The sequence below is a fragment of the Bombina bombina genome, chromosome 5 (genome assembly GCF_027579735.1).
Source record: "Bombina bombina isolate aBomBom1 chromosome 5, aBomBom1.pri, whole genome shotgun sequence".
In the NCBI taxonomy this organism is placed as follows: domain Eukaryota; kingdom Metazoa; phylum Chordata; class Amphibia; order Anura; family Bombinatoridae; genus Bombina; species Bombina bombina.
In genome coordinates this window covers 1,141,947,841-1,141,960,931 of record NC_069503.1, presented here as the reverse complement: position 1 = coordinate 1,141,960,931, position 13,091 = coordinate 1,141,947,841, and the positions used below count along the sequence as shown (strand labels likewise).

Genomic DNA, 13,091 nt, shown 5'->3' with positions numbered 1-13,091 from the left:
TAAACTTAACTCTTTTTCGTGCCGGTTTAAATTAGTCTATATCGGAACAAAGTTCCAATGTAAACAAATTGAAATCTTGCAATTGTGCATGCGATCGTGAGATTGATGGGATCGGGTCAGGGGGGCGAGCCTACAACGCTAGGCACACCCACCATGACCTGATCCCATGCAGTAAGCGCCGTTCGTCTGGCATGGAATGTCCGTCTTTAAAAGGTTAGAGGCATTAAACACTGTCATTAGAAGACATTTATATTATGTTGCTCTAGAATAACAGATCAGCAAAGTAAACCTTTTTTTAAAAATATTTTTCAATAGCCAAACGCCACTGAAATTTTGCCTTATTTGGAGGAGACGATTTGGGCTTTAGTCAGCAGACAGCAAGTCTAGGCATGATCATAATAGTATAATACTTTGTTTTGCAGTTATCTAATGTCATTTAGGGACAGGTATGTAGCACAGTTAACCATGAAGTCAGCAGGTGCATTTCATGTTATGAGAATTAGAATTTGCTCAATTTTCAGAGCTACATTACATGAAAAGGGGCAAATAAAAATATATTGCAAAGTGGTTTGTTCATAACTACAAAGTGAAAAATATAGAAGTGTGGAGGGCGCTTAAAGCAAAGGGCTTCAGCAGAGTGTGTGTGAAATATATAGTGAAAAAATAATATAGGGTATGTATGTATTCAGCAACTCAGCCCGTTGCCCCCAGATCTGCCTGGGAGCAAAACAAATAGGGAAATTTACAAAACAATTAATAGAAGGTCTGGCCCTCTCTTGCCAGCACACAGCTAGATCATAAGCAGACTAGAGGAAGGTTTAATCTAGCTGTGTGCTTGGTGGTTTAAATGGAGCAAAGTACCAGGCCCCCTTTGAACACCCATGTGCACAGATACTCAGTATATGTGCATATGCTGCTGTAAAACGGTAACCGAAGCATTTCTGTTAATGGAAATATTGCTAAAATGCTTCTATTAAAGATTGAAACTCACCAATAGGCTTTTCAGTTTTGTCCTCATTTGAAAGGGACAGTAAACACCTTGAGATTTGTATACAACATGTTTAGTTATGAACAAACTAGAGAAAAAGTGTGTTGCGCTACGTCACTCAGTGCCGCTCCTTAGCAACCTTCCACCAGGTTGCCAGGATAAATACAAAGGGAAAAATATAGAAGTGTGGAGGGTGCTTAAAGCAAAGGGCTTCAGCAGAGAGTAAAAATATATATATTAAAAATAGTGAAAAAAATAATATAGGGAAAAAAATATATATATAATTGTATATAAGATATATTAACACAAAAGATTGTTATCCACCGTGAGGATATCTCCATTTTAACAGTGTGGAAATAAGTTTATAACGCAGAAGTGAACGCAGGGAGCAGGCATTGTGCGGCTGTAGGTTAGGGACCCGGGGAGCTGGCACTTGTCTGGCTGTAGGTTGGGGACCCGGGGAGCAAGAAACCTTCATTTGGTCCTGGGCCTATCACTATTTTGCCAAATGCTGTAACTGTCTTCCATATTGCTTTCAATCTAGCTGTGTGCGTGCAGATCTTCTTGAGCTGACTTCTAGATTTTCAAATCTTTTTCACGCCCTGCCTTTTATAAAAGCTGCCATGTTTAAAATGTGCAGGTCATGTGTATGACCAGCTTCACATGTTTCCATAGATGTTACGCTTAAAGGGACACTGAACACAACTTTTTTCTTTTGTGATTCAGAGCATGAAATTATTTTTATAACTATTTATATCCAACAGAAAAAAATTAACATTAAATTATCAGGAACGGATAAGGAGAATAACAAAGGATTTTCCCGTCACAACGGGCTAAAACAAAGTGAATTTGGTGTGTATACACCCACCCTAACAATTAACAAACATTGCTCTAGCAGTTCCAAGCACTCATGTATATTATAGTTTACAGGAATGGATATACATTTGTTGTGTTAATTCTATAACAGCCAGAGTCTGGAGGTTTTTTTCCCCCCCCCCCCCCCCCATTTTAAAAAACCAATAACAGAAGATAAAGCAACTCAAAAAAGAGGAAGGGGAGGGATGTATGGGGGCAGAAAATTACCGTACACCAGCAGAACCAATTCTTGGTTTCTAAATGGGTATATTAGATCAATTTCGTTACTCGGGAAAGTTTTTTAAATAAAGTGACCATTTCAAAAAGAACTTAAGTCATGTACATCATTTATATTTGTGTCAATCTGCTCTAGAATACACTGCTTCTTTAAACAGTTCCTGATCTCAGATATACTGGGAATCGAGCTCTCTTGCCATTTAAAAAAAAAAAAAAAGTATCTAGCAGTTCTTAGCATGAAAATGATTCTCATCTGTCCAAATAAACACTAATAAGCCAATGAAAGGACCAGAGGAGAGATCCCCCAACGTGTTGTTAATCCAATACTCTAATATGAACATTTTGGGCACTTGTCATGGATACCAGACCCCCAAGGCTAACCCCCACCCCCTTATTACCTTACCCCTGTTTCTCATCTGTTTTGGGCTCCTCATAGCAACCGCGATCTCTGGAAGCTTTAGGTTGCTTGGTTTTTGTCACAGGTACTTTGTCAGAAAAGAACTGGCCTCTGACTGGAAAAACCCTCCTAGGCTGGCCAGGATCCTGGAACTCCCGGTCGGCCGCCTCCCAGCGAACACCTGCCTAACCCCTCTAAGGCTGGCTGGGCTCCTGGAACTCCCGGTCGGCTGCTAACTTTACCCCTGGTTGCTCCAGCAGCCCTTTGCTCCAGAGCTCTGCTCTTTTAAGGATTGGTAGCACCTAAGCAGGACAAGAGGCGGGGGAATAACCAGAGGGGAGCTCCTTTGGGAACCGGGGTTTTTGGACAACCCTACCCCCATAACTTAAACGGAATGGATCTCCAGTCCCCAGTAACGAATCACGCTGGAAGTGCTGTCGCTCTCCCGGGATCACCCCAAAACAGTCACCCCTGGGATTCTGTGGGACTATGTAGGTGCCGGTCTGTCTAGAGGGGTGGGAATGGCGGGAAAATTGTGCGATTGTCAAGTGTCTTATCAAGATGAGCTTTGTGTATAAAAGGTGTGTTTTTCAATAAAATCAGTCCCCGTTTCACCTGAATGCTAGTATGTCTAGTTATTTGGGTGGGCTCCTGCTAAAATCACTTTCTGGGGCTACATAGCAGCCTGTTCCAGGCAGAGGAAGGACCCTCTGGCAGAGCTACTTAGCCTGGGTAGCTGGAGTCTGCCACAGGGTAGGGCCCTGAGTACTGGTGCTTTTGGTCATCAGGGGTGGCTACAGGCTGTGGTCACTTGCCAGCTACATAGCTGCAGTTGGCAGGGAGGAAGCAGGACCTGTTTGGCAGAGCTACCCAGTCGGGGTAGCCGTCACATTGGTGGCAGTGGTGGGATCTGCTTCTTTCACACTTTCTGCTAACAGACGTGCCACAGTAGCCGGTAACTATGTGAACTGAGCTCCTAAGGAGAGTACAGGAGTCTCTGGCCCAGCTGGGCGGTCCTAGTTCGTATTGGGACCTGCTGGCACAAAGGGACCTTGTCCGCCGGCGACTCTGGAGGGAGGCACTTCAACAAGAGTAGGCCTATCGAGTAACCACCCTCCCCCCCGGATGATTACTGTCTCCAGTGGAAGTTATGAGGACCTTGCCTGGGAGGACAGCCCAGGGAGGAATGGCTGTCTAAATTGGATGGACCTATCCAGGATGAGATGGTGCTGGATGACAGCTACAGGGCCCTCTGATGGTATGCTATGCAAGTGTGGCCATGGCTGGTTTATGGCATCCCCACAGAGGGCTTTGGCTACGGTGGCCCTGGATTACTATTTGAACTAATGGCAGCGGACCCAGATTTTGGGAGTCAGGGGGAGTGGAGACTTAAGGACATTTGTGAGTACTGAGGGAGCCTGCTGAGTCTCTCAGGGGTACCCTGGCTGCAAGACAATTTTTATTATATATGTGGCCAGGAATTGGAGATGGAACAGAGATACAAAAGACTGCTAGACTGCATTAAACAGCATACTACAGCAGTCTGGGAGTGGCAACAGAGCAAAAGCAACAAGGAGCTGCTAGATACAGATCAGCAGCCTGGCCCTGAGCTTATGGACCTTGGACAAGGGAGCCAACCCAGCAGAAGTGCTGGCAACAGGGCAGAGAGCCACCGGCTTCTGCCCAGCCCCTGCAGCAGCTCCGGGAAACCAGGGAGAGGTAGTCGTCCTCTCTCCCCTTACACAGAACCTCTTCCTGGGAGAGGAGACAGTTGGTCTCTCTCCCCAGCGGCAGAGCCATCCCCTGGGAGAGGAGATAGTTGTCCTCCCTCCCCGTAAGCAGAGCCCCTTCTTGGGAGAGGAGACTATCGTTCTCTCTCTCCCCAGCGGCAGAGCAGTTTCTCATGGAGCGGAGGTAGCCAACCTCCCTCCCCAGCGGTAGATCTCCTTCTCTGGAGAAGACAGTCTCTCCCCTCAGTAGCTTGGCAGGGTCTCTACCCTTTTCTTGTCCTGGAGTATTTCTCACATTGGGCAAGCCCAGGGGGGTTACCCGCTCATGCAGTTGGTGCCACAAGTTTGAGCACCAGAGTTTTGCCTGCCCCACTAAGGAGCAACTTCCACCTACAGCTGGGAAACTGGCAGTGGCTTTGTTGGATACCCGCCACTGCATTTGGTGCCACCAGTTTGGGCACCAGAGTCTTGCCTGCCCCACCAAGGAGCAACCTCAACCTACAGTCTGGGGTGGGGATACAGCTGGGAATCCTGCACTGGCTTTGTTTGTTGGTGGGTCAGCCAGTACTCAACAGTCACAGGGAGGCAGTGTGGCCATGGAACTTAAGGACACTGGAAGTTGTGGGAGAACTGTTTGGGAGCCGGCATTGGCAAACTTTTTTGGGATGTTGCATCATGTGACTAGGGCGCAGGGGATAAACGCCATCAGGAGGCCCCAAGCCCAGGAGAGATGGGATAACCTTCCCCAGCAACCAAGAAGTGGAGGGCCTCTGTCGGACAGCCCCAGGCCTACTTGTTGAGCGTTTAGCCGGGTCTGCCGAACTGGAGGGGGGGGATGTCATGGATACCAGACCCCCAAGGCTAACTCCCACCCCCTTATTACCTCACCCCTGTTTCTCATCGGTTTTGGGCTCCTCAGAGCAACTGCGATCTCTGGAAGCTTTTGGTTTGCTTGGCTTTGTCACAAGTACTTTGTCAGAGAAGAGCTGGCCTGCCCGGAAAAACCCTCCTAGGCTGGCCAGGCTCCTGGAACTTCTGGTCGGTCGCCTCACAACGGACACCCACCTAACCCCTCTAAGGCAGGCCAGGCTCCTGGAACTCCCGGTCACAGGAACAGAACACCTGCTAACTTTACCCCTGGTCGCTCCAGCTGCCCTTTGCTCCAGAGCTCCGCTCGTTTGGGGATTAGTAGCCCCTGAGGACAAGAGATGGGGGAATTACCGGAGGGGAGCTCCTTTGAGAACCAGGAGTTTTGGACACCGCTACTCCCATAACTTCAATGCACTGTATCTCCAGTTCCCAGTAATGAATCACGCCGCTCTTTTGACTGTGGCATCTGGGGACCGAGAGGTTTCAAATGACACTGGAAGTACCGTCACCCCTGGTTCCTGGGTTTCTGTGGGACTATGGCTGTTATGGAGGCGCTGGTATGTCTGGAGGGGCGGGAAAATTGTGGGATTGCCCAGTGCTTTATCAAGATGAGCTTTTTGTATAAAAGGAGTGTTTTACAATAAAATCAGTTCCTATTTCACCAGAATGCTGGTATGTCTATTTGGTGGGCTCCTGCTAAAATCACTTTTCTGGGCTACATAGCAGCCTGTTCCAGGCAAAGGAAAGGCCCTCTGGCAGAGTTACCTAGTCTGGGTAGCTGGAGTCTGCCACATGGTGGTACCCTGAATACTGGTGCTTTGTAGCATCAGGAGTGGCTACAGGCTGTGGTCACTTGCCAGCTACATAGCTGCAGTTGGCAGGGAGGAAGCAGAACCAGTTTGGTGGAGCTACCCAGTCAGTGTAGCCGGGGTATCCATGAGAGCACTTATTAAAGTTAGGATTCCCACATTTGAGCCCTTTGTTGGGCGTATGTCATATAAAGCAATTTAATATGAGATTCTCTCCATGAAGAAGAGTAACTCGCTGAACTTCAGAGATAGAGGATTGTATGTGTCTAGCATCTACTTGACTTAAAGGTGCCACTAATACCCATTTGGAAGAGATTTTTTCCAGGGTAATAGGACCTTTTAAGGGAATTGAGAAATTAGTAACATGAAGAAATTGACGTGACCATTCTTGACTAACGCGAGCCAATTTTCCAGACTCCCCAAGACCAATTCAAGCCTCTCTCATCTATTAGTTTCAGGACAAAATGTCTTGCTTGTAGGTAGGCAAAAATCTTTTTGGGGAAGTTTAAATTCTCCTCCTAAGGAAGGCAAATGTTTTAACACGCCTTCTCTCACTGTCTAATAGGTAGGCAACCTTATCCAGACCCAGATTATACCACCTCTGAAAGAGTGCCGATTGCAGCCCCACTTGGAATTGGGGATTCCCTTTCAACGGCATATTTAGAGACCCTTCCATCCAGTTCCAAGAGGTTACAAATCATCCTCCATGCCCAAAAAGGGTTAATGATAGACCTGAATTTTTTTTTTTACTTCCTCTGCGATTACCCTAAGGTAGTACATACAGAAATTTAGGAATGATCATCTTATACAGGGCTATATGACCTGAGATGGAAAGAGGGAGATTTTGCCAATTTTTCATAGCTTCTCTAGTTTTGTTCAATGCCAGGAGGATATTGAGGCTATACCAGCTGTCCGGATTGGAGGAGATTACAATGCCCAGATATTTGAATGAATCAGAAGGTAAATTTGCAGGTGAATCTTTAGTTTGATTAATCCATAATAGCTCAGACTTTGTAGTGTTTACCCTATATCCTGAGAACAAACCAAATTGGTCAATGATTGATAAGAGCCTTGGTATATTGGTTCGAGTGTTCATAGTATAAATGAGAATATTGTTGGCGTAGAGCTATTTTGAGCTCCTTACCTATCTTGATACCTTCCATTTGTTGTCTGATCAGAATGGCAAGAGGTTCAATTGCACCCCTGCCTGGTACCTCTTCTTTGCCTTATGTCTGTGGATGTCCTACCGTTAACTACCAGTTTTGTACAAGCCTTGTTATACAAATGTATCAATGAATTTAAGGAACTTGCCTCGGAAACCAAATCGAGAGAGGGTAAAAAAAGGTGGTCATAATGAACTGAATCAAATGCCTTATTTAGATAATTGCCAAGTCAGGGGTGTCCGTGTTTCATCGCCCCCCCCCCCCCCCCGGGTCAGCTTCTCTAAAGTTTTAAAATAATCAATAGTAACAGAGTTCCTGTATTTTTGCCGATGAGTTTTAGTCAAGAATCCCGCCTGGTTTTTATGGATACTAGGAAGAAGGGTTTGTAATCTTCGGGCCAAAATAGAGGTAAGCAATTTGTATTCCATGTTCAGGAGGGGCTATAGGTCTATATAAGACTCTTTCTTAGCCGGATCCTTCCCTTGCTTTTGGATAAGGGTTGTAAAAGAAGCAGCAAAACTAGATGATGCCGGGTTGCCTTCAATGTACATATACTTAAAGAGCATGACAAGATATGGGGCAATTAATGGAGAGAGTATTTTGTAAAATTCGTTAGGGAGAGCATCAGGTCCTGAGGCTTTATGGGTAATTCCTGGATAGCTTTAGACACTTCTACTTCAGAGAGAGGAGTTCAGGGTTTCAGTTAAGTTGGATGTTAGTCGGGAAGGAGATCTTACTCCAGAAATCATCACGCTCCATGGTTATTTGACAACTTAAATGAATACAAATCTTGGTAATCTGAGAATCTTTAGGGCCTTCTCTGACGTAGTGGAGGTTTTACCTTAGTTTTGAAAGGATTCAATAAAAGCTGGACCCTTCTCTGTTAACTAGGTTAGCAAGGAGTTTCCCTGCTTTGCTTTCATATCTAAGTAGCTTAGCTTGGAATTTTAGATCTTTCTGGGTGGACCTGTGAATAAGGAAGGTATCACTTTCCTTTTTAGCTTGTGTATACCTTACCCAGGCTTCCTGTGTTTTCTCTAACAAATAACGATTATATGAATTCGATAGAGACTTCAGAATTTTTTTTTCCCCTCAGCTTAAGTTTCCTTGTTCTGTTAATACTATAGGCTAGTATCTCCCCTCTGATGACCACTTTTGCAGCTTCCCAGAAAACAGCGGGGCGGTTTACATAATCCTGATTGAAATGAGCATATTCCTCAAATTTACGTTTAAGCCAGCTTTTAAAATCAAAATCTGAAGATAGATAATTGGGAAAATAAGACTTTTCTTGGAAGGAAGATCAACCGGCTGTAGCTCAAGGAATATAGGAGCGTGGTCAGACACACATAGGGAGAATACCCGGTAGAGCTCCCAATTTACACAGCCTTTCATCAAGGAGAAATAATCAATTCTGGAAAGGGTTTTATGAGCCTTTGAAAGGCAAGTAAATGCTCTAGTGTCCAGGTTTTGGGATCTCCATATATCCCTGACCCTGAGGTTCCGGAATATCCTAGTGAAGGTTTTTAATTCTGTTATCTTTTAGTTCTTGGGAAGAGGATTTTGCCTCAGCCTATCTAAAGGATATTGTGGTGCCATATTGATATCTCCCCATTATCAGATAACCCTCAGCATAGGATAATATTTTACCTTGTAGTGTTTCCCAGAAAGTAGGATTAAAAACATTCAGCGCATCGACATTACAGAATGTATATAGGGTTTTGGCAATTTTTAACTTTCAACGTTAGAAATCTCCACTCCGTATTAATATGTAAGACTTCGTAAGTTATCTTTTTTTCCCAATCAATATTGCAACACCCCCTTTCCTTTCTGCACTAGGGGGAGAAAACTTCCTTAACCCAGGAACAAATAAGTTTGGATACTTCCTCTGACTTTAAGTGAGTTTCCTGAAGAAAGGCAATATCAGTATTTATTTTCAAGTAAGATATTGTCTTCAGTTTGATAGGCGATGTGATGCCTCCAATATTCCAGGAGACCAACTTGCATCCCCTCACTGTTCCCAACATTTAAGGAGGGGAAAGGAAGAAAAGGGAAGAGGAACCGAACAAACCCAACCAACCCCCATTGGCCCACCTTTCTCATATGGCCATGGGGGGGGGGGGAAACCCCCAGAAGGACTGTCATTAAAAAGAAAATTAGAAATAATGTAAATGATAACCTATCTCATTCCCCAATTTAAGCAGGGGAAACATCTGAGCAACACATTTTTGTGCTTCTCTAGTAGAGTAAAAAAAAAATTTATTTGGTTATTGACCGTTCTCTTCAATCTGGCTGGGTAAATTAAGGTGGCTTGAAGACCCTGATTAATTAGCTTTGTGCAAACTGGGGCCAATTCCCCCTCCGTGTTGCTGTCTCAGCAGAGAAATTTTGGAATAACATTTTCGCGTCAGCATGGAATATGGGTTTTTTTGTTTTTTTTTTAAATTTGATATAGTGTGACCTTATCTTGGTAATTTAGCACTTAGGCAATGATTGGCCTGGGTCTAGGGTTCCCTTTGTCAGTTGTGAGCCACCCTAGCCTGTGGGCCCTCTCTAGAACTATTTTTGGTTGAGACTGCGGAATCTAAGTTGCGGTAGAGTAACAGTTAATAGCTTGTTAAGGTCTTTGTACTGCTTTTCTTCTAGTACCTCTAAAATTATTTCTCCTGGAGTTATTCTCTAGGTCTTTTAACTTGTTCTGGGTTTTCAGGAGATTAGAATTCTTAACTGCTAGCTTGGTGATATGACCTCCAGATACAAGATTCTTTGTTCTGCCTCAGATAATCTGTTGAACTGCCGAAATATCTTTCTTAATTTCATTGTTGAGAACATCGAATTTGGGGGTCAGAGCTTTCAGACTAATGATTGTACGTCTAATGGCTCATGTAAGTGCAAAGGGTTAGTAGCAATAGGGTGCATCTCTGCCGAGGTTTCCAAAGTGGTTGTGTTTTTCTTGTCTTTGCCTAGCCGCCATAACTGAGGGTGAGGTGAAGTGTTGGAATGTGTGGATAAAAATTTGTCCTTGTGCCGATGAAAGAAAGGGGGGTATAGAGTACCCATTTGGTGGAAAACAAGAGAATAAGGCAGGGGAAAAATCCCCTAGCAAGATAAAAGAGAAGAGGCAAAAGAAAACAAAAAAAGAGGGGGAGTGAGGGATGGAGAAAAAGGTGTGAAACACTGAGTACTAGGTGAGTGCTTGTGAATTGTGCCAAGCAAAGAAGGAAAAAACAAAAAACAAAGTGCTGTGATAAAAATTTCAAGTCAGTTAAGGAGATTGGCAGTTCAATCTATCTCGGTATAACCAAGGCAGACATCTATGCAAAAAACCCTTTGCGGATAAATGTCGCACCCACTCGCTAAATCAGGGGCAGTTCGGCTGATTAGAGAGCCCTCTCTGTCCTCTCCTACCTCCCTGATCTACCTGTAATTTCGCTACGATTCTTTTTACTGAAGGGATTGTTGAATAAGGTTTACGGCTTACATCTGTACTTGGAGGCAAAGTCTCTATTCTGACCTGTATTTATGTATGCCCCAGTTGTGCTTGCTGGGATAATCAATTCTTCTCGTCTAAGACTAGGGTTATAGATCAGGAATCTGTCCTAGGAGTTGAGCCCCCCAACTTTGCAGGCTTCTAAAATATTTAAACAGAAATGCTTATTATCCCTCCTGCAAATGTTTGTGAACCCCCCTAACGTGGGGGAGATTCAACAGCTAACTATCTAATTACTGTTAAACTGTATTTAACAACTTAACCCTTAAAGGAAAAGTAGTTAAATAAGAATCTGAAAACAAGATTAGTGGTTAGTGATATAACTGGTACTTCTGAAAGGATTTTGCTAGAGAGGTCTGCCACAATGTCCACCTTGATAAAGTGAGGCAAAGCAGATTTTGTACTTGGGTGTACGTTGTGATAAGCTTGTGCAAATAAATAAATATGGCTGCTGGAACACACAAGCAGTATAGGGGCTCTTAATGCAATGCCTCGCTAGGAGCCCGGAGAGGATCAGGGCAAGCCTCCCCTCTCACAGCACCTGTAGGAGGGGAGGAGGATCTCACGGACAGGACCTCAGGACCAGGGGAAGCTGCAGTCGGAGCAACTCGGAACTGGAATCAGATAAAGGAGACTGCAGGTGAGCAGCCACACAAGTGCGGGAACCAGTCCAGACTTAGATGTAGAGCCGACGTGAAGGACAGTCTGTAGCAAAAAAGGTTAGATTCAACCCCCCTCTTGCAGCACTTGGGGGAGGGCTGAGGCACAGGAAGCAGTCCAGGCTTAGATGTAGATCCGGCGTGGAGAGCAATCTGTAGAATAAAAGGTTAAATTCAACCTCCTTCGCGCAGAACTCGTGGGAGGGTGTCAGCTATGCGGGCCACAGATTTACCTCTGCCGAGAAGATATAAAGCTGATGGTGGATAAGGGAGACAGACGCTCAGTCCTTCAAGATTGCTGCCATATGCAGCTCAGTGCGTTAGTATAGCACTGCTGGAGTTGCGGTAGCAGTTTGAGAAATGCTATGCGAGCCGCTCAAGGTTTTTGGCACAAGACTTCTCTGCCAACGGCTCTTGCTGGGAGACACAGAGCAAGCGTTAAGTGACCTTACGCTCCTCCCCCGGAACTCGGGCATGTCAGAGCATGCAATTTTAAACAACTTTCTAATTTACTCCTATTAAGTTTTTTTTGTTTTCTTGTTATCTTTATTTTAAAAATAAGGCATCTAAGGGTCTTTTTTTTTTTTTGGTTCAGGACACTTTTTATTGGCAAATTAATGTATCCACCAATCGGCAAGAACAACCCAGGTTGTAAACCAAAAATGGGCCGGCATCTAAACTTACATTCTTTCATTTCAAATAGATACCAAGAGAATGAAGAAAATTTGATTATAGGAGTAAATTAGAAAGTTGTTTAAAATTGCTGCTCTGTCTGAATCGCAACTGAAGTTCAGTGTCCCTTTAAAACCCTGAGTGCTAAGCTGAATTTAATATTCTGTTTTATACTATTTTCAATTTTTTTTTATTTTTTTTTTCCGCCCAGATCCCCAAGACTTATACCATTGGAAAGGTTAGGCGATTAAAACACACAATAGTACCCAAGATACTAAAAAAAAAAAACGGTGCTGAAAATACAGCTTAAATTGGTCTAAAAATATAAATGAGTATATGAAACCTCTATATTAAATGGCAGATATCAGAGGCTGAAATAACACATAAATTAGCCCCAGAGAGAACGAAAATCCAAAATGAATATGTAGTAGTTTATTACATTAATTCACACATACATCAAAGACAATGTTTAGCCTAAAAAGCGCTGATCAGGCATTTACTACAAGTGCAGTATCGTTAATCTAAAAACAGCAAGTCTACTTGTACAGACAAACAAATAACACGCAAGAATGGTATATTTGAAGCGAAGATCCCAGTACAGATTATATGAAAGTCCACATCAACTGGAAGTTTGACGTCAGGAGCTGCAACGAGATTGAGATCCAAATGAACAGACAGGAAGAGAGCCAGACCGATTTCCGGCGTCTGTGCAGGACTCAGAGCGGTTTAGTCTGGCTCTCTTCCTGTCTGTTCATTTGGATCTCAATCTCGTTGCAGCTCCTGACGTCACTAACAAACTTCCAGTTGATGTGGACTTTCATAAGATCTGTACTGGGATCTTCGCTTCAAATATATCATTCTTGCGTGTTTTTATTTGTTTGTCTGTACAAGTAGACTTGCTGTTTTTAGATTAACGATACTGCACTTGTAAACGCCTGATCAGCGCTTTTTAGGCTAAACATTGTCTTTAATATGTAGTAGTTTATTACATTAATTCACACATACATCAATTTTGGATTTTCGTTCTCTCTGGGGCTAATTTATGTGTTATTTCAGCCTCTGATATCTGCCATTTAATATAGAGGTTTCATATACTCGAATATTTATTTATATTTATATTTTTAGACCAATTTAAGCTGTATTTTCAGCACCATTTTTTTTTTTTTTTTTTAGTATCTTGGGTACTATTGTGTGTTTTTTGTCTGTCTTTGGAGTAAGAGGAAT

The 13,091-nt window shown here is 43.6% G+C and overlaps 1 protein-coding gene across 1 annotated transcript in view; it reads left to right on the top strand.

The window, feature by feature from the left end:
- The window catches only part of LOC128661749 (protein brambleberry-like), a 104,989-nt gene that overhangs the window by 21,274 nt on the left and 70,624 nt on the right, over positions 1-13,091 (top strand). The gene's annotated exons all lie outside the window — the stretch shown is intronic.